At 41.8% G+C, this 20,709-nt stretch overlaps 1 protein-coding gene across 1 annotated transcript in view; it reads left to right on the top strand.

The window, feature by feature from the left end:
* TTC7A (tetratricopeptide repeat domain 7A) overlaps positions 1 to 20,709 on the top strand; it is a 436,415-nt gene that overhangs the window by 399,273 nt on the left and 16,433 nt on the right. The window lies entirely within an intron of this gene.

Here is a 20,709-nt window from a genome sequence, read left to right as displayed (position 1 = left end):
CTAAACATGGACAAAATCTGGAAAAGTAGGGATATCAGTACAGCAACTAAATGCAGGATAGTGCAAACCATCGTTTTCCCCATAGCCATGTATGCTGATAGAAGGAGAAAAAGGCTGATAGGAGGATTGATGCGTTCGAGCTGTAGTACTGACGAAAGCTGCTGCATATACCCTGGATAGCAAGAGTAACAACCAGAGTAGTCCTGAATCATATAAGACCCGATATATCACTGGAGGACAAGATGACCAGACTCATGGATCACGGATTTTGGCCATGTAATGTGAGCAGAGTCGCTACAAAAACCTATAATGCTTGGACAGATCAGTGGCAAAAGAAGACCTGCCTGCCAAAGAACACGGTGGCCGATACTGTCAGAGCGGATACTGGCATGGATATCACACAACTGAAAGAAGCAGTGCAAAACCAAAAAACATGAATGGAGCTCGCCTTGAGGGTCGTGAACGACTAACAACAACATCTATCGCTTGACTTTTTGCTATTTCTGCATTGATATTTCATCTGGTTCATTACAGGCTTGTTTAACCCCTTCCCGCTCCATGAGATCGGGGGAGCCGTGCAGGTGTCATGGCAGCCAGGGGCCTTATGAAAGGCCCCAGGGCTGCCTGAGCAGACTGCCTATCAAGCCATCCCCTGTTAAATGGCAGTATGACGTAATGCTGTAGCATTACGTCATACTCCAGGAGCGTCAAGGCATCGCTGGTTGTAGTCCCCCAGGGGGACTGTAAAGTAGAAAAAAAAAAACAGTTTTTTTAATTAAAAAGTTTTTTTAATTAAAAAAAGTTATAAAAGTTTAAATCACCCCCCTTTTGCCATATCTATTATTAAAATCTAAATCATGAAATAAAGATATGTATTTGGTATCGCCTCGTCCGTAAAAGTCCGATCTATCAAAGTAGCGCATTATTTTTCCCGCACGGTGAACGTCGTGCGAAAAAAAAAAATAAAGAACGCCAGAAATGCACTTTTTTAGTTACCCTGTCTCCCAGAAAAAACACATTAAAAAGCGAGCAAAAAGCCATATGTATTCCAAATTGGTACTATCAGAAACTACAGGACATCCGGCAAAAAATGAGCCCTCGCTCAACTATGTCGACGGAAAAATAAAAAGGTTATTGCGCGCACAAGATGGCGGAAGAAAATAATTGAAAAAAATGTAATGTCTTTGAAAAAAAAAAGAGTAGTATAGTAAAAAAAAACCCACACAAGTTTGGTATCGTAGTAATCGTACCGACCCATAGAATAAAGTTATCATGTCGCTTTCATTGCAGTTTGTGCGCCGTAGAAACAAGACGCACTGAAAGATGTCGAAATGTCGTTTTTTTTTTTATTTTACTCCACTTAGAATTTTTTAAAAAGTTTTTCAGTATATTGTATGGTACTTTAAATAGCACCATTGAAAAATACAACTCGTCCCGCAAAAAACAAGCCCTCATACAGCGACGGCGATGGATAAAGAAAGGAGTTACGATTTTTTTGAAGGGGGGAGGAAAAAACGAAAATGGAAAAAGAAAAAGGGCCACGTCATTAAGAGGTTAACATCTGTACTGCATATATTATTTACTGTAGTAACAGTATCCATGTTATCTTTCTACAGAGAGTCAAAGTCCCCCAAGTTCCTGACGTAGGGTCACCTTCATGAGGGTGAAAGCTCCACTTTTAGGTGGTGTCATGTTGCATCAGTAGGTTAGGGTCAGATTTCCCTTTCCCCACTTCTTGTTTACATTATAAATATTTTGTATTTTCCAGATTAGAATATTGTATGTATATCTGCTCGTTTAGGACCACAAATTATGTCCAATCCCGAGTTCCCCATCTACTTCAAGATCTCTGTAAGCTGTCAGTAAATGGGAACTTTCTTGTTTCCATCCATCTGGTTTGTGAATTGGTGTGCAGCTAAATGGCTCTTGAGATACATAATTCATATCAATACATGCAGTGTAGAAAATACAGTTTTTCTGTTGGGTGTAACAACAAATTGAGGGAGTATAGGTCATCCTGGGTGAGAGTGCAACCAATATCTGCCTCCCAGTTTAGCTGAACTGGAGGTACAAAACCCATCTCCCAAAAAACCATAACTTGAGAGACATTGAGATAAATGGGGACGGGGAGAGCACTGAAAGCAAAGAGTTTCAAAAGCTAGGAAGGAGCGTTAGACCTTGTTTTCAGGTTGGACCGACCAAGAGAAGTCACACTGTTTATGCAGAAGCGGAGAGTAAATCAGAGGAATTCCTAACAAACCTCAGAAGAGGCCTTCCAGCAACTAACATTTATTGTCTTCAGTATTGGCTAATTTTTTAAGTATGTATGAGGTTTCTTCATCGAAACTGCAGGTTTTGTCACCATAGACAAACACTGATCAGCTATAACATTTAAACCACTGACAGGTGAAGTGAATAACATTAATTCTTGTGACAATAGCACCCGTCAAGGAATGGAATATATTAGGCAGCAAGTGAACAGTCAGTTCTTGAATTTGCAAGAAAAATGCACAAGTGTAATGATCTGAGTGACTTTGACAAGGGCCAAATTATGATGGCTAAATGACTGGGTCAGAGCATCTCCAAAACGGTAGGTCTTGTTGGCTCTGCTCAGTAGGCTTCAGTTAGCATCTAACAAAAGTGTTCCAAAAAATGGCAATTATTGAATTGGCCACCAGATTGTGGATGCCCAACGCTCATTGATGTGCCTGGAGAATGCTAGTCCATTTGGTGCAATCCCACAGAAGGATACTGTAACACAAATTGCTAAAGAAGTTAATGTGGCTATGTCAGATAATGCAGATTGCTATGTAGTCAAAGACCAGTCATAGTGCCCATGGAAACCCCTGTCCACCATTAGTGATGAATAATTAGTGTAATAATCAGTCAGCGTTCGTATTGGGCTGATTTCCCGAAAATCTTGGTGAATCGGGAGGGTCAATTTGACTCCCATTAAAGTCAATGGGGGTAAAAACCAGGTTCACTCATTTGTCCTCCAGAAGGTCCCCAATGCTACCATATCCCCCAAATTGCATGTGAATGCAGCAATACATCTGGGGAACACTGTGCTCCTCCCAACAATTGGTCAAAATAGTGTAGAGTGGTATAAGGGTCAATTGTAGCACAGGGGTGTCACTGAAAACACAAGAAGACCAACATAAGGTCTCCTAGATCAAAAATTGTGCCAAGCACAAGCTTACAAAAAACAGCTGTAGAGCTACCAAAAGTTTAGCTGCGTAAAACAACTGGTGTGCTGATTGTTTTAAAAGCAATGTTATAAATTTTACAAGGAGAAATTCTGCCAGGTAAAGACAACACTCAAGCACAGGCCTACTCCAAGGAACAGCTGCAGAGCTATCAAAAATGTTGCTTCGGTAGACATCAGGTGAGCTGCTAGTTTTAAAAGCAGTGTCATAAAGTTTACAAAAAATGAATTCTACAGGGTGATAGGAACAGGCTGCGACAGGCTGAAAAAACTATGCCACACCCCTGTTAGATTTCCCCCTGCTACCAGTAGTGGTGCTGCTGCGGAGACTTCCTGCTTGCCTGCCATGAGCCGCAGCCATGGGAAAATGCTGTACTGAAGTCTGATGTTTTATGGGTTATGTGACGATCCTTCTGCAAGCATTGCAGCATAAAAGCACTCAAAGTGCCTAAGGGTGATGGCCCACATTCTTCAGGGTCTGGCCTAAGAATGTCCTCTGGCTGGTCCCGTCATCCATGTAGAATAGCTAAGGTTAGTGATTAATGGGAAGAATGTTGCATAGCCCCCTCTCCTGCCTCTGGTCCTATATTATCCCCTCTTTTTTTCTCCTCTTCTTCCTTCTCTATACTTTTCCCATGGGTGGGGAACCATGTCGAAGAAGACATTCTTCTTTTTTGCCCAAAGCCACCCTCCCTGCGGTGTTTAGTAATGGCGGACTGGCCAGACAGCTGGGAGATTGGTGTACCTTCCTCCTCCCTCTATGTCATTGTCCCTTTGGAATTATAGTGTCTGGTCCAGAAGGCAGATAACAGGGATGGTCATACTGTTTAGTGTGTCATCACGGCTGACCATTTTGGTTGCTTCCTCAAAGCAGGTTAAGGGTGACTACCCACTAGCGTTTTTTTTCTGCTGCGAATATGCCTATGCCTATGGGACTTCCTAATGTTAAAAACGCAATGCAACTTTGCGTTTTTAACATTAGAAAGCCCCATTGACAATTAGAAAAAAAAGCTGCATATTCGCAGCAGCAAAAAAACGCTAGTGGGTAGTCACCCTAAAATGGCACATGTCTTGTCAGCAGCCACTCCACGGGCGTCAAGTGACCATCCTCCATACAGTGGCTGCTAATGGCATATACCATCTGGTACTCTGTAATCGCTCTCTACTGCTAGCTTAGCCTCTGCAACATATGCAACGTGGAATTCCGCCATGTAGGCACATCACAGATGAGATGGTTGGGTGGTAGTCTGAACTGTCGCTACACCTTCACCAGACGGGAGGTGGCTGGGTGTGAGCACAGTTTCCTGGCCTTTTCCAGCAGTGGATATAAACCTTGGTAAATGTTGCACTACCAGACTCATCACATGGCCAGGCAAGGTATGTGTGTGAGATTGCCAAGACGAAGGGCTGCCAGTAGGTTGGCTGCATTGTCACTCACGACCTTACCTGGTTTCAGATTGTGCAGGTTCAGCCACGTGTTACCTTGGGCCTATAGAGCTGTCAGTAGCTCTTCAGCTATGTGGCTGTGTTGTGTGTATTTGCTGTTTCCCTGTTTAGTTTTCTTTTTATTGTATACTACCGTACCCGTCGCGCGTTGCTGCGAAGACAGACATACATACATACATTCGTTTTTATATATCTAGATAGCAGCTTTTAAGTTACCTCAGCGGTATAATATATAACAACCATTCACAGCACAGCTTTCATGTTACCTCAGCGGTATAATATATAGCAACCAATCACAGCACAGCTTTCATGTTACCTCAGCAGTATAAGAAATAGCAACCAATCAGAGCACAGCTTTCATTTTACCTCAGTAGTATAAGAAATTGCAACCAATCACAGCACAGCTTTCATTTTACCTCAGCATTCTCAATATCCAGCAATTGTCTTGCGAAACGTTCAGCGGATGCATCATTTTGTAGTTGAACACGCATCCCGTTGCTCGTAATGCCTTTTGCTTTTGTGCTTGAGATGGAAATCAAACGATCTTTGGGGGGCATAACTGTCGACGATGCTCGCAGGATAGGTGTACTATGCCAGTAATCTTCCCAGGAGTGTACTCAACAACTTCCCAAAGTTTCATGGCGATTAGATGAATGGTGTAGTAGCGCAAAAAAGAAAGACAGACAGACATACATTCCTTTTTATATATATAGATGACATCAGGAAGTGAGAGAATTAGATTCCGTACGTAAAATTTGGATGCTAATTATTTTGCGCTTAGAATTGAATAATCGAGTTGGGACCTATTAACTTTTCCTATTTATGACATAATCAATGCTCGTGCCAAATTTCAAGTTTCTATGACATTGGGAAGCGAGAAAATTAGATTCCGTACCTAAAATTTGGACGCTAATTCTTTGGCGCTTAGAATTGAATAATCGAGTTGGGACCTATTAACTTTTCCTATTTATGACATAATCAATGCTCGTGCCAAATTTCAAGTTTCTATGACATTGGGAGGTGAGAAAATTAGATTCCGTACATAAAATTTGGACGCTAATTCTTTGCGCTTAGAATTGAATAATCGAGTTGGGACCCATTAACTTTTTCTATTTTTGACATAATCAATGCTCGTGCCAAATTTCAAGTTTCTATGACATTATGAAGTGAGAAAATTAGATTCTGTACGTAAAATTTGGACGCTAATTCTTTGGCGCTTAGAATTGAATAATCGAGTTGGGACCTATTAACTTTTCCTATTTATGACATAATCAATGCTCGTGCCAAATTTCAAGTTTCTATGACATTGGGAAGTGAGAAAATTAGATTCCGTACATAAAATTTGGACGCTAATTCTTTGGCGCTTAGAATTGAATAATCGAGTTGGGACCCATTAACTTTTCCTATTTATGACATAATCAATGCTCCTGCCAAATTTCAAGTTTCTATTACATTGGGAAGTGAGAGAATTAGATTCCGTACGTAAAATTTGAACGCTAATTCTTTTGCGCTTAGAATTGAATAATCGAGTTGGGACCCATTAACTTTTCCTATTTTTGACATTATCAATGCTCGTGCCAAATTTCAAGTTTCTATGACATTGGGAAGTGAGAAAATTAGATTCCGTACGTAAAATTTGGATGCTAATTCTTTGGCGCTTAGAATTGAATAATCGAGCTGGGACCCATTAAATTTTCCTATTTATGACATAATCAATGCTCGTGGCAAATTTCATTTTTCTACAATATCGAGAAGTGAGAGAATTAGTGGCAATGATGGAAATCGAACGATCTACGTGGGGGGGCGTAACTGTCGACGACGCTCGCACGCACGCCATTTATCATAGCATAAATATACTATGCCTATAATCTTCCCTGGAGTGTACTCAACAACTTCCCAAAGTTTCATGGCGATCGGATGAATGGTGTAGTAGCGCATAAAGGACAAACAGACACACAGACAGACATTCAATTTTATATATATAGACTAGCTTACCCGTCGCGCGTTGCTGTGAAGACAGACAGACATACATTCATTCGTTTTTATATATCTAGATAACAACCAATCACAGCGCAGCTTTCATGTTACCTCAGTGGTATAATATATAACAACCAATCACAGCGCAGCTTTCATGTTACCTTAGCAGTATAATATTTAGCAACCAATCACAGCACAGCTTTCATGTTACCTGAGCAGTAAGAGAAATAACAACCAATCACAGCGCAACTTTTATTCTGCCTCAGCAATATAAAAAATAGCAACCAACCACAGCGCAGCTTTCATGTTACCTCTGCGGTATTATATATAGCAACCAATCACAGCGCAGCTTTCATGTTACCTCAGTGGTATAATATATAACAACCAATCACAGTGCAGCTTTCATGTTACCTCAGTGGTATAATATATAACAACGAATCGCAGCACAGCTTTCATGCAACCTCAGTAGTATAAGAAGTAGCCACCAATCACAGCACAGCTTTCATGTTACCTCAGCAGTATAAGAAATAGCAACCAATCACAGCGCAGCTTTCATTTTACCTCAGCATTCTCAATATCCAGCAATTGTCGTGCGAAACGTTCGGCGGATGCATCATTTTCTGGTTGAACACTCATCCCGTTGCTCGTAATGCCTTTTGCTTTCGTGCTTGAGATGGAAATCAAACGATCTTTGTCTGGGGGGGCATAACTGTCAACGATGCTCGCACGTGCGCCACCTATCGTAGGATAGTTGTACTATGCCTATAATCTTCCCAGGAGTGTACTCAGCAACTTCCCAAAGTCTCATGGCAATTGGATGAATGGTGTAGTAATGCATAAAGGACAGACAGACAGACAGACATTCATTTATATATATCAGGAAGTGAGAGAATTAGATTCCGTACGTAAAATTTGGACGCTAATTCTTTTGCGCATAGAATTGAATAATCGAGTTGGGACCCATTAGCGTTTCCTATTTATGACATATTCAATGGCCGTGCCAAATGTCATGTTTCTATGTGAGAAAATTACATTCCGTACGTAAATTTGGACGCTAATTCTTTGGCGCATAGAATTGAATAATCGAGTTGGGACCCATTAGCGTTTCCTATTTATGACATATTCAATGCCCGTGCCAAATTTCATGTTTCTATGTGAGAAAATTACATTCTGTACGTAAAATTTGGACGCTAATTCTTTGGCGCATAGAATTGAATAATCAAGTTGGGACCAATTAGCGTTTCCTATTTATGACATATTCAATGCCCGTGCCAAATTTCAAGTTTCTATGTGAGAAAATTAGATTTCGTACGTAAAATTTGGACGCTAATTCTTTGGCGCATAGAATTGAATAATCGAGTTGGGACCCATTAGCTTTTCCTATTTATGACATAATCAATGCTCGTCCCAAATTTCAAGTTTCTATGACATTGGGAAGCGAGAAAATTACATTCCGTACGTAAAATTTGGACGCTAATTCTTTGGCGCATAGAATTGAATAATCGAGTTGGGACCCATTAACTTTTCCTATTTATGACATAATCAATGCTCGTGCTACATTTCGAGTTTCTATCACATTGGGAAGCGAGAGAATTCGATTCCGTACGTAAAATTTGGATGCTAATTCTTTTGCGCATAGAATTGAATAATCGAGTTGGGACCGATTCGCTTTTCCTATTTATGACATATTCAATGCTCGTGCCAAATTTCACGTTTCTATGACACCGGAAAGTGAGAAAATTAGATTCCGTACGTAAAATTTGGACGCTAATTCTTTGGCGCATGGAATTGAATAATCGAGTTGGGACCCATTAGCGTTTTCTATTTATGACATATTCAATGCCCGTGCCAAATTTCAAGTTTCTATGTGAGAAAATTACATTCCGTACGTAAAATTTGGATGCTAATTCTTTGGCACTTAGAATTGAATAATCGAGTCGGGACCCATTAGCTTTTCCTATTTATGACATAATCAATGCCCGTGCCAAATTTCAAGTTTCTATGACATTGGGAAGCGAGAAAATTAGATTCCGTACGTAAAATTTGGACGCTAATTCTTTGGCGCTTAAAATTGAATAGTCGAGTCAGGACCCATTAGTTTTTCCTATTTATGACATAATCAATGCTCGTCGCAAATTTCATGTTTCTACAATATCGGGAAGTGAGAGAATTAGTGGCAATGATGGAAATCGAACAATCTACGTGGGGGGGGGGCGTAACTGTCGACGACGCTCGCACGCGCGCCATTTATCATAGCATAAATGTACCATGCCTATAATCTTCCCAGGAGTGTACTCAACAACTTCCCAAAGTTTCATGGCGATCGGATGAATGGTGTAGTAGCGCATAAAGGACAAACAGACACACAGACAGAAAGACATACATTCAATTTTATATATATAGATTAACAAAAAAGCACCGCCAAATAAGCTGCAATCCCCGGCAGCACGAAGGTCACAAAGTATAGCTTGTATCTTTGTGAGCTGTCCCTGTTTGGCGCAGCGTAATTAACTCTTCAAACCCCACTGCGTAAGGCCTGAAAATAATTCATAGTGGCTGGACTGGCACCTGTGAACAGCGTCTGAGGCCACAAACGGAGAACTGCCTTATTCGCCACGCCAAAGTGTATTTTGTCTGTCCTGTTCGCTGCTATATGCATTAACAGCAGCAGAAATATACTGTCTCCCAATGTACAGACCACGTTTCATATTGGCATATTAATGTGATGCAGCAACTTTCTGTGCTCCCTCCAATACAACCCCGTTTAAGTTCTCTGCTGGTATACTTTCACAGCCAGCAGTAATATATCCTCAGTAGAATATCTGGCCCTATTAACAACAGATCACGTGTTATATGGTCATATAAACATGATGCAGCTTCTTTCACTGTTCCCTCTAATTTAACCCCTGTATGCAAGCTTTCACACAAGCTGCAATATATCCTCTATAGAATATCTGACCCTAACATGTTATCTGGCCCCACATGTTATAACATGACGCAGCTTGTCTGTCCTGTATCCTCTAAAGAATATCTGCCCCTAACAACAGACCACATGTTATATGGTCATATAAACATGATGTAGATACTTTCACTGTTCCCTCTAATGTATCCCCTATATGCAAGCCTTCACACAGGCAGCAATATATCCTCTATAGAATATCTGGCCCTAACAACAGACCACATGTTATATAGGCATATAAAGGTGATGCAGCTTCTCTATCCAGTGCCTAACTGTAAAAAGGCTGCTGATTACACTGTGTCTAAGTTTTATATGGCTCGGTCATGTAATGCATGCGTCCAGTGAAACTGCTGCCCATTCGCAAGATGGAGGACACATTTGGTGACATCACCAAGGTGCTCTTGCTAACCCGATTCAGTTTTGCAAACATCATGACAATAGTATCGCCCGGCCAATCAAGATGAGCAACACTATCCACACCCCACAATAGGCAAGTGGACATGTGAGTCTCAGAACTGGACTACAGAGCTATGGAAGAAAGTTGCCTGGCCTGGTGAATAACAACGTTTTGACCACTAGGGGTCCAGTTAGCTGAAGACAGACTCAATAGAAAGGGTATGGGTCCATCTTCAGCTAGCGAACAGTGACAGAGTTCGGATGACCGTTTCAGCTGGCTCCTTGTAGCAATTGGTGGGGGTCTCAACAGCCAGTCCCTGAGCGATCGAAACTCCTGACATATCCCCATGACATGTCAAAAGTTTCTAGAAAGCAGTTATACTTTAAGAAAGAATCTTTTACATCACAGGACTGAGGCAGAATAAGTGACTAATAGTTGGTTTTATAATGCTTTTATACTAATAGTATGTATCATATTTGGTTATTTTCCACTCTCAAAAACATTCTGATTGGCCGGACCACATATTACTGTTTGAATAAGTATTTCATTTTGAAAATACTGAAAATCTCTCATGTGTGTTAGAAGCCCAACAGACAACTTGAAGAAGCATGAGGGCAAAAAGTGACATTACCTAGAAAATATTATGAGAGCTGACAGATCGGCTTCATTGTTTATACCAGTGGAATCCACTTTTACGGTGACCTGCTGACACTTCACATAGAGAACCCTTATTTACGCATACCAGGTAGAATGTATGTGTCGCATTAGCCTGATGTATCTCGCGCCTTCAGCAAAGAAAAGGGAAATATATGTGACTGCTGCCAAACATTCCAGCAATAAACAACAAAAAGCCCAAGCATTTTTTATTTATATTTCATTGTAAAATAAGATTATAAAACGAAAGAGGGAAACCATTCTTATCTTTAAGGGGCAGCAGTAGAGATGAGCGAGCACGCTCGTTTAAGGCTGATGCTCGAGCGAGAATCGGTCTTTTCGAGTAACTGATTACTCATCCGAGCACCATGCAGGAGGGCGGCGGGGGGGGGGGGGGAACGGGGGGAGAGAGAGAGCTCACTCTTCCCCCCCCCCCCGCCGCCCCCCCTCCCCTTCCCGCATGGTGCTCAGTTACTCGAAAAAAACCGATGCTCACTCGAGCATCAGCCTTAAACGAGCGTGCTCGCTCATCTCTATTCAGCAGGCCTCCAGTCTTGCCATATTTTTTTTCTGTTAGGCTAGGACTACACGCTGACGATGGTCATACAATACTAAAGTTTACACAATTTTCACAAACCTTTGATGCGAATCTCCTTCTTTTATCCTCAGTTTCTATTTATGATAAAGTATTAAGTCGCATAACCTAAAAGTGCGCGTCGCCTATTGAAATTAATGGGATGAGACTTTCACCCAGCACCTAAGTTGCAGTCAATTAAAGGTGCAGCCAAAAATATAAAAGCCACACAGTCAACACAAGAAGAAAAATACAAGTGAAGCAGAGAAACCCTTAATCAAAGATTCAAGAACATGCATACACTTGTTTTGTCAGACAGGGAGGGGTGTATGCTGCTACTATTATATAAGCTACAATATAAGCTATAATACTACCTTACAGGGACTATATATTGGACAGACAGATAGAAGGACCTGATGATTATACACACTGAAGATTATACAAAACAATACAGTACTGATTAGATGCAGATACAGGCAGAATACACAACAATTACATCCAGTGACTTACAGGTGATGTCCTATGAAAGTTGTTTTCCATCCAGCCCAGACTGCCATCATGATTTCTCCTGAAAATGTCAAAACTTTGCTAACCAAATATTTTTGGTGCTGTACTTCATTACTACAGAATTGATGGCCTATCCAGGGAGCATTGTTTACCAGGCATAGCTCCTTACTTCTACTAGTTGCCGTGCCCAATATTGCAGCTTAATCCATTCCTGTTCCCAAAATGGAGCAGAAAAATGTGAACTCCAAAGCTGATGTGAACAGAGGCTAGTAGAGTTCAATACAGAAAGTGAAATAATAGGTATTTGTGGATATGCAACATTTCTGCTTCTGAGGTATGTAATATACATTATAATTATCTATGTGCCATTACCAAATATTAATTTCAAATACATTTTCCTGGAAAAATTTTCTTCATTTTTTCCATCACCCCCCCCCCCCCCCCCGTCTTTTAATGTTCGATTTCTTCTCAAGGGTCAAGATCTCTAATGTAAAACATGTTAACAATGTTTATGAATGGACCATTGAATGACTGAAAAATCCTGTTAGCCTGAGAATTAATGAATCAGTGAAGTTGTGTTTATATTATGCGTGGAGCCACATATGGTACATAGCTTTACTTACATATGCTACATAGCTTTAAAGAAAAACTTATACGATGAGTATAACAGAGATTTCATTAAACCAGTGTAACCCTGTTTGGGGGAGGGTATATATAGTGACCCTTCCCAACAGGCCCTGGCGCTAATCCGTATGGCATATGGAGACCTGGCACCTTCGCTAATTGGAAGAATGGGTGTAATAGTGAGCTTTCTCTAGTCAGTGCCTCCACTCAGGAAGGAGCCTTAGACTAACAAGGGTCTCTTCCTGAGAATTACCTATGCATTTATATGAACAGGCATATATCTGTGAATCCAACCTATTCAATATAAATGATTATACAGAGATAACCGTAAAGGATATCTTACTTTATAAAACAGTAGTTATAGAGTCAATGCAGCCCGGGCCTGTATACCAAAACTCTGGCGTCAGACAACACCACCTTCGATCCCGATGTGGCTCAACCTAATTCAGGGGATAAAGGAGATGGAGGACCTCACGACAGCACTCAAAGGCACCCAAGGAAAATTCTTAAAGACCTGGTACCACTGGCTGGAGTACCAAAACTCGCCGGAATATCAGAGGCTTTTGGACCCCGGACACTAGAGGTCTTCAACTCCCCCCCCCCCCCCGCATGCCCCCTCCCTACCACCCCCATACGTGTCGTCCCCCCCCCCCCCCCCCCCCGTTTGTCTGTTTTGTTGCTTGTTTTACGTCGTAGTTTCATTTTTCTCTTTCTCTCTTTTATGATGTTCTTTTATGATAGTCTGGGAATAGTTCTAAATCTATCCAAGCAGGACAAGGGTCATATGACTTTAAGGAAGGGTCCTTAAGACAGTGTCTCAGTGTTGGAGGAGGAGTAGTGATATATTTAGTAGCCATGTGGCCCTGCAGAATAGTTATTGTATGTGTTTAAAGTCTCAGAATAATATTGCACATGTTCTGTATTTAAAAAGTGAAAAGTGAAAATAAAGAATTTATAAAAAAAAACAAAAAACAGTAGTTATAGATACATATGTTACAATAAATGATAAAGTACTTAATAAGTAATCCCAAAGAGTCCTGGTTAAATGGTGCCTATCCGGGAATATGCATATACAGGTGTGCATGGAATCCCATGCACGATACCTCAGACGTCAGCAGGATGAAGAGTCCCGATGCAGGGGCCCCTGTAGCTGGTAGCAGATGCAGGATTCCACAGCAGGATGTACCACACTCCAATACAGGTGAGGAGATAGAAGAGGGTGAGAAGGACTAGGAGCTTCTGTATCTGACAATCGCCACACAGGAAGCCGGATGCTGAAAACAACCCTAACTACATTGTACTACTTACTCCCTCTTCTTTATCTATTCTATCAGTGTGACCGGACCTTTACTCTCCCTATGGGCCAGCGGTCACCTAACTGTGGCTTGGGCTGAATCCCATTCACTTCACAGGACTCAGTCTGCAACACCAACCAAGGTCACTGCGCAAGTAGATGTCTGCTTCCTGTGGCTAATCAGCTGGAAGTAGGACAACACCTGCACTTATTAGTCATTTTAGGTTTACAAGTGGCTAGTTATAGTTTTTTTTTTTAACAGGGTTATTGCCAACAAATTCTGAAACTGTCAACCCTAAGGAAAGCTGGGAACTATATAAATCCATATGTAGTAAGTCCCTCCTAGTGGTGGCTGCAGGCAGACAGAATATTAATATTTAAAGAAGGCCCGTCATATCTTCAGGTTAGCAGAGCCGGCTGCATAGCTTTGCATCCGCAGACCCTCTGACCCTGTTGCAGCTTTTCCCTTTTACCAACTTAACCCCTTTCACCATATTGAGTCTAGTCAGATTGGGCTCCTGGCACTTTGAGTCTGTCAAGTGGGTCATCACCTCCACTCCCTGTCAATGGATTATGCCAGATTTTATTAACAGTGAGACCACCCACTTGGCAGATTCAAATTGCTGGGAGCTGAATCTAATGGGGCTCCATATGAGGGAGTGAAAAGCAGGAATAGAAAGAAAAGCTGTGACACAGTCAATGGGGTCATGGCTGCAAAGCTATGCAGCTGGCCCCTCTGATCTGAGGGGGGGAGCTCTCTCTCTCTCCCTCTCCCCCCCATTCCCCTTTGCAACCCCCCGCTCACCCACGGCGCCCCCCGAATCTTTTCACCCGAGTAGTGAAGTACTCGAAAATCGCGGTGCTCGATTGCGAAATCGGCCTTACCGAGTACGTTTGCTCATCTCTAGTTACAACACGACCTCCTTAACTTCATGATAACAGGCAGGAGATTCAACACTCTGTCAGAGCTTTATTTTTCTTATGCAATTATAAAGACATAAGGTGCAGTTTGCCAGTGCCTTGCAGTGCTATACATAGTAACATAGTATGCTAGGCTGAAAAAAGACATTGTCCATCCAGTGCAGCCTGTTTCTGCCCCCATTCGCCCCATGTTGATCCAGAGGAAGGCAAAAAAAACTCAACGAGGCAGAGGCCAATTTACCCCACCCTGGGGGAAAAAATTACTTTCTAACTCCACAGTGGCAGTCGGATAATCCCTGGATCAACACTGTCCAGTGCAATATCGCCTGAAATGTAAGTCCGACTCTTGGTGGTGTGTGAATAAATTTGGCTGCTATTATTATAAACTGTCAAATCTAGCTGTAGTGCCTCTTTATCTTGTCAATTTCAAGACCAGCAGGTAATCCATAGCGAGACCTCATTAGCAAGTGTTTATAAACTTTCACTGATTGCAGTGGTCACATATACTGAGACTGTTCCATCCAGTTTAATAAATTGATTACACTAAGCATAAAGCTGTCATGAACCTAAAAAGTCCTCTGATTGTCAGCCAGAAGTACCACATCTATGGTACCAAAACAATTGTTTCTGACTGAAAGAAATGCAGTCAAGACTAAGAGAAATACTGTATAGAAAGAATTATTTTAAGCTTTTCAGGTTTTACCCCACTTCTTATAAACTACAGATCTGATTTGTCTATGGCTGTAAGGCAACTGGCTATAGCACAAGCCCTGCCCCACTGCTCTGTCTGCTAAAGGAAACCAAGCACTATAAGCTGTACCCTCTTAGTGCGGCTTTGCCCGTCTTCACCATAACTACAAGCATTTCAATCTCACCCCTACACTGCCGAGGAACACCTCAAAACACCCTGGACATATAAATATGTTGTGCACCGGGGCTTAATACAGCAGGCTAGCAGGGGGCTGTAGTTCGTATATCACGTAGCAGAGAGGCTTCACTAAGCTGAGGGTCCCGGGCTGCACACCATAGTTTTGTCAAGTTTTGTCAGTTATTGATTCAGTTATTAACATGCACAGTCCAATTTAGATTAAAGGGGATCTATCATTTAAAATAAATCTAAGCTTACTTATTCCTCCCCCATCAAAGATGTGTCTGATAGGCTGTCAAGAATCTTCAATCCTACAGAACACCACCCATTCCTACTAATACATGTAGGGACAAATGACACTGCAAAAAAGGACCTTGCAACTATCTGTAGAGACTTTGAAGACCTTGGAAAGAAGGTGAAGGAACTAGGAGCACAGGTGGTCTTCTCATCCATCCCCCCAGTGGATGGCCACGGAATAAGAAGATGGAACAGGATTCTAGAGGTGAACAACTGGCTACGTCAATGGTGCTGTCAGCAAAGATTTGGATTCCTAGACCATGGAGTGAATTACCTACATGATGGACTGCTTGCTATAGACAGGTTGCACCTTACAAAAGAGGTAAGCATATATTTGGTGGGTGATTTGCTTCACTCATTAGGAGAGCTTTAAACTAAAACAATATGGGAAGGGAAGTGAAAGGCCAGGTAAAAATATGCAGCTAATTGAGACATTTGAGAACCTCGCTATTAGAAGTGGAAAGAAAGAACAAAGACAAAAAATTCAGAAGGCAAGTAGAGGAGCAAGAGACACCGATCACAAAAAAACCATGTTTTTATACAAATGTACAGAGGATGGGAAACAAACAAGGAGAATTGGAGCTCAGGAAGAGAAATATGACGTCATAGGCATCACGGAAACATGGTGGAATGATACCCATGATTGGAATACAAGGCTTGAAGGATACAACTTATTTATAAGAAACAGACCTAATAAAAGGGGAGGAGGTGTTGTGTTGTATGTTTGGAAAACATTTATCCCCACAGAGATTCAAGCTTCAGAGCATGGTAGTTCTGTAGAAACTGTTTGGGTAAGAATATAAGAAGAGAACAACATAAAGGACACCATTCTAGACATTTACTATAGGCCACCTGGACAAGCAGAAGACATGGAGGAATTCTTTCTACATCAGATGGCCAAGCTCTCAAAAAAGCATGACATAATGATTATTGGAGATTTTAACTATCTGAACATTTGTTGGGAATCTCTCTCAGGTAAAAGTAACGGATCCAACAAATTATTATCTGCTCTTGTTGAGAACTTTATCTTCATATAGGTAGAAGAGTAAACAAGAGGTTCTGCTATCTTTGACCTAATTCTTACCAACAGGGAGAAAATGGTTGAAGAAGTAAGGGTGGCTGGACCTTAGGAGGCAGTGATCATGCTTTTCTTGAATTTTTGATAAAAAGGGGAGGAAGACCTGAGAAAACTCAGACCTCAAGGTTGGATTTCAGAAAGGCAGATTTCAATGAACTCAGAAAGAAGGTAGGAAGAATCCAATGGCTGGATGTTCTTAAGGACAGAAATGTCCAAGAAGGTTGGGAGATATTGCGGAATGAGATTCTTAAAGCACAATCATTAACAATTAGAGATGAGCGAGCATACTCATTAAGGGCAATCACTCGAGCAAACATTGCCCTTAGCGAGTACCTGCCCGATTGTTAGAAAAGATTCGGGTGCCGGCGGGGGAGAGCGGGGAGGAACAGAGAGGAGATCTCTCTCTTCCTCTCTCCCCCCGCTCCCTCCTGCTCACCCGCGCCGGCAGCTGAATCTATTATTTCGAGCGGCCAGGTACTCGCTAAGGACAATGCTCGCTCGAGTAATTGCCCTTAGCGAGTATGCTCGCTCATCTCTATTAACAATCCCTAAAAGAAGGAAGAATGGAAAGCATTTAAAGAAACCAGGATGGATGAACACAGCACTTGCACACATATTAAAAATAAAATATATATATTTTTAGCAAATGAAAAGAGGGGGGAATATCTATAGAAGAATATAATGCGGTCTGCAGAAACTGTAGGACAACTGTCAAAAGAGCTAAAGCTAATAATGAATTGGGGCTTGCAACAGAGTCCAAAAGCAATAAAAAATAATTTTGGGGGTATGTCAAAGGCAAAAGAAAAGTCAAAGATGCTATTGGATGCTTACAAGATGAAAATGGTGAATTGGTTAAGAATGATGTTGAGAAGGCTGAACTTTTAAATTCCTATTTTGTATCTGTTTTTTCTCAGAAAGTAGATGGAACATCAACTGATCTTCCCTGTGCTATTGGGGAAATAAAAGAATGCAGGCTATCTATACGCCGAGAGATGGTGAGGGAAAATTAGTGAATCCTGCATTGAGCAGAGGGTTGGACCCGATGACCCTGGAGGTCCCTTCCAACTCTACTATTCTATGATTTTATGATCTCTGCATAGTCTGAGCTTATGCAAGGTTTTGCAAATATCAGACAAATATGCTTTATGCAACCACATGACAACTTTGCACTGGGGTGTAACCGGGACTTTGGTTCTGGGACACTCCATACATTTATGAAAATTGCTCAAACCATGTCACTTTTGAGGTCCAGTCCATGAGAAAGTCTGATGTAAAACAGGACTTTTGGCAGAAATGTCTTCACCCTGTACCAAATTATGCCCCATTAGAATTATGCCTAATTTAGACACAACGATTATCACTGAAAAGTTGCTCAAAAGACATTTTTTGAGCCATAATCGTTGTGTGCATTTACACGACAAAATGATCCCTCAGAATTAGCTCAAACAGCAGTTTGAGTGACAGTTTTGAGCGCTCACTTTGCATAAGTGTGTAGATGAAGGCTCACGCTGTATGCAGAAGACAAGCCGGACCGCTATCTTCTGCATACAGCTGTTGTCTTCTCGGAGCGCTCAGCTGGTATCCAAGCAGGTATGCAGAACACAGGCAACCCCGCAGTGATTTTTCGGGAAGAGTTTTAAATATAAGTCCTTACCTGAAAATCATCCATAGCATGTATAAAAAAAAAAAATATATATATATATATACACTCACCTCTCCACCGCTGCCGGGACTCAGCCACATGTAGCCGCGTCTTCTCCCTGCACTGCTCTGAAGTTCTTTCATCAGGCGAGGATTTAAAATCCCCGCCTGCTGAAAGAGCTGTATCTGATCGGCTGAGCGCTCAGCCAATTACAGGCAGCACCCAGCCATTCAATGAATGACAGCTGGGCACTGCCTGTGATTGATCACAGTGCTCAGCCAATCACAGGCAGTGCTCAGCCATTCACTGAATTCTGCTGTCTTCTTCATACTCCGGCTGTGTTCTCCAAGCAGGATACCAGCTGAAACAATAGTATCAGTGGTATCCTGCTGAGAACTTAGTATGCCGCACTGATAAGGCTCATGCTGAAAGAGAATGATGAACAACTTGTTAACAAAAACTGCATGATGTCCATGCAGTTAGACCCAATGATTCTTGCTCGAAAGATGGCTTTGAGCGATTTTTGAGCGAGAATCATTGGGTCTAAATGGGCTTTCAGATGTAGAACATTAAATATTGCCAGAAAAAGACCCAGTCTTCAAATCTTCATGGATGTATAAGCCGAGGGCAGGCTCAGTGGATGGATTAGAGGGTTCTGGACTGGCCATAGCTGCAACATCAAGCCAGTGCAAATTACTTGGAGGTGGTATAGCTTTAACAAAATTGTACCAGTCATGGCTGATGTCTAGTAGGGTCAAACGAGGTGGTGCAATAGAAAACATGTAAAGTCACATGTTGCTCAGTTCTTTTTACTGAAGAAAGCTCGTGACACTGATTGGTGGAAAACACAGACTGGGTTTACTGGCTCAGTGCTTACTCCAGTCAGTTTACTCATCATTCACTCTCTCGGCATCCCCTACTCCCTAGGTATCTAACACTTCCGGTGGACTTGGCAAGTACTCGGTAACGGTCAGCACTCTTAAGGGCAGACTCCACAATACTGACTTTGTCTCCTCTCACCCGCTCCTACTGCTGTGTTCGGCACACTCCATAGGAGCACACGGATTTACCTCCTTCCGCGACACACGTACTCTGCGCAACCATGCTAGCTTCCGCACTACATCATCAACCCTTCAGAGCGGGAACTTGACTTCTAATATCACACAGTATATTCAAGCCATGCCTCTCAGGTTTGCCCAGAATGCTGTTTTATACGTCGTCTCAAATATGTCTTATTATTTCTTTTGTTAAATTGACAATAACCACAAATAACATCAGCATCAAATTTCTACACAAATTTCAACTATTCTGAGATGATTGACATGTTTCACCTAGTTGACCTTCCCTACCAACCCTGACTGACCTGCTCATAAATGTCCTGGTTGACCTGCTCATAAAAGTCTTGACAGCCTTAACCTGGTTGACCTCTAACTCTTAAACTAAGTGACCTACCCATACAGGTTTTGCTACTCTTCACCTGGTTGACCTGCCCATACAAACATTGACACTCTTAACTTAATTGACTTGCACAATGGTCCTGACAGTCTACACCTGGTTGACATGCCCATACAGGTCCTCCCACTCTTAACCTGGTTGACCTGCTCATATAGGTCCTGACACTCTTAACCCTTTCCAATCCACTGCCTGACGTCTAAAGACATTCTGATTGAAGGCTGTACAGCTTCGATGTCGGAAGACATCCGGCAGGGTATTCTTACTGTGGATTACTGGCTGCTCTGTTGTCGGGGGCCTCTCCAGCATGTCCCATACCGCAGTACTGGCTCTAGCCAGCAGATGGCGCCATTGTATAATGGCAGAAAGAGAAAGCTCCCTAGGAAACCCTGAATCCAAAATTGGAATGCAAAGGGTTAAAGGGAAGCCTTCATTAAAAAATAGGTTTCAATTCACCACTATAGTGCAATGCTTCATAAAAAAAGCCATTTAGCATTTACAGAAATAATTACATTAGGTCTCGCTTCTCTTAACCTAGTTGACTTTGCCCATACTGGTCCTGCCACAGTTAAGGTCCTTGACCTGCCCATACAGCTTCATACAGATAAGCATTGATTGACTATGATGTTTGCGGTTTAGGCCGCTCTCTTAGGCCTTTCTTCATCTGTATTGTAAACTTAACTGATTGTTCAAGCCACAACAATAACACATCCGATTGGTCACACTGAGGGCTCGTCTACTTTTGTAGAGTTTTTTCTTATCTAATATACCTAATACACTTCATTCTCTTCAGTAAACTGACAAAAATCCCTTT

This window comes from Eleutherodactylus coqui, chromosome 3 (genome assembly GCF_035609145.1).
Source record: "Eleutherodactylus coqui strain aEleCoq1 chromosome 3, aEleCoq1.hap1, whole genome shotgun sequence".
NCBI lineage: Eukaryota > Metazoa > Chordata > Amphibia > Anura > Eleutherodactylidae > Eleutherodactylus > Eleutherodactylus coqui.
The sequence above is the reverse complement of the archived record's forward strand: the minus strand, read 5'-3'. Positions and strand labels throughout refer to the sequence as shown.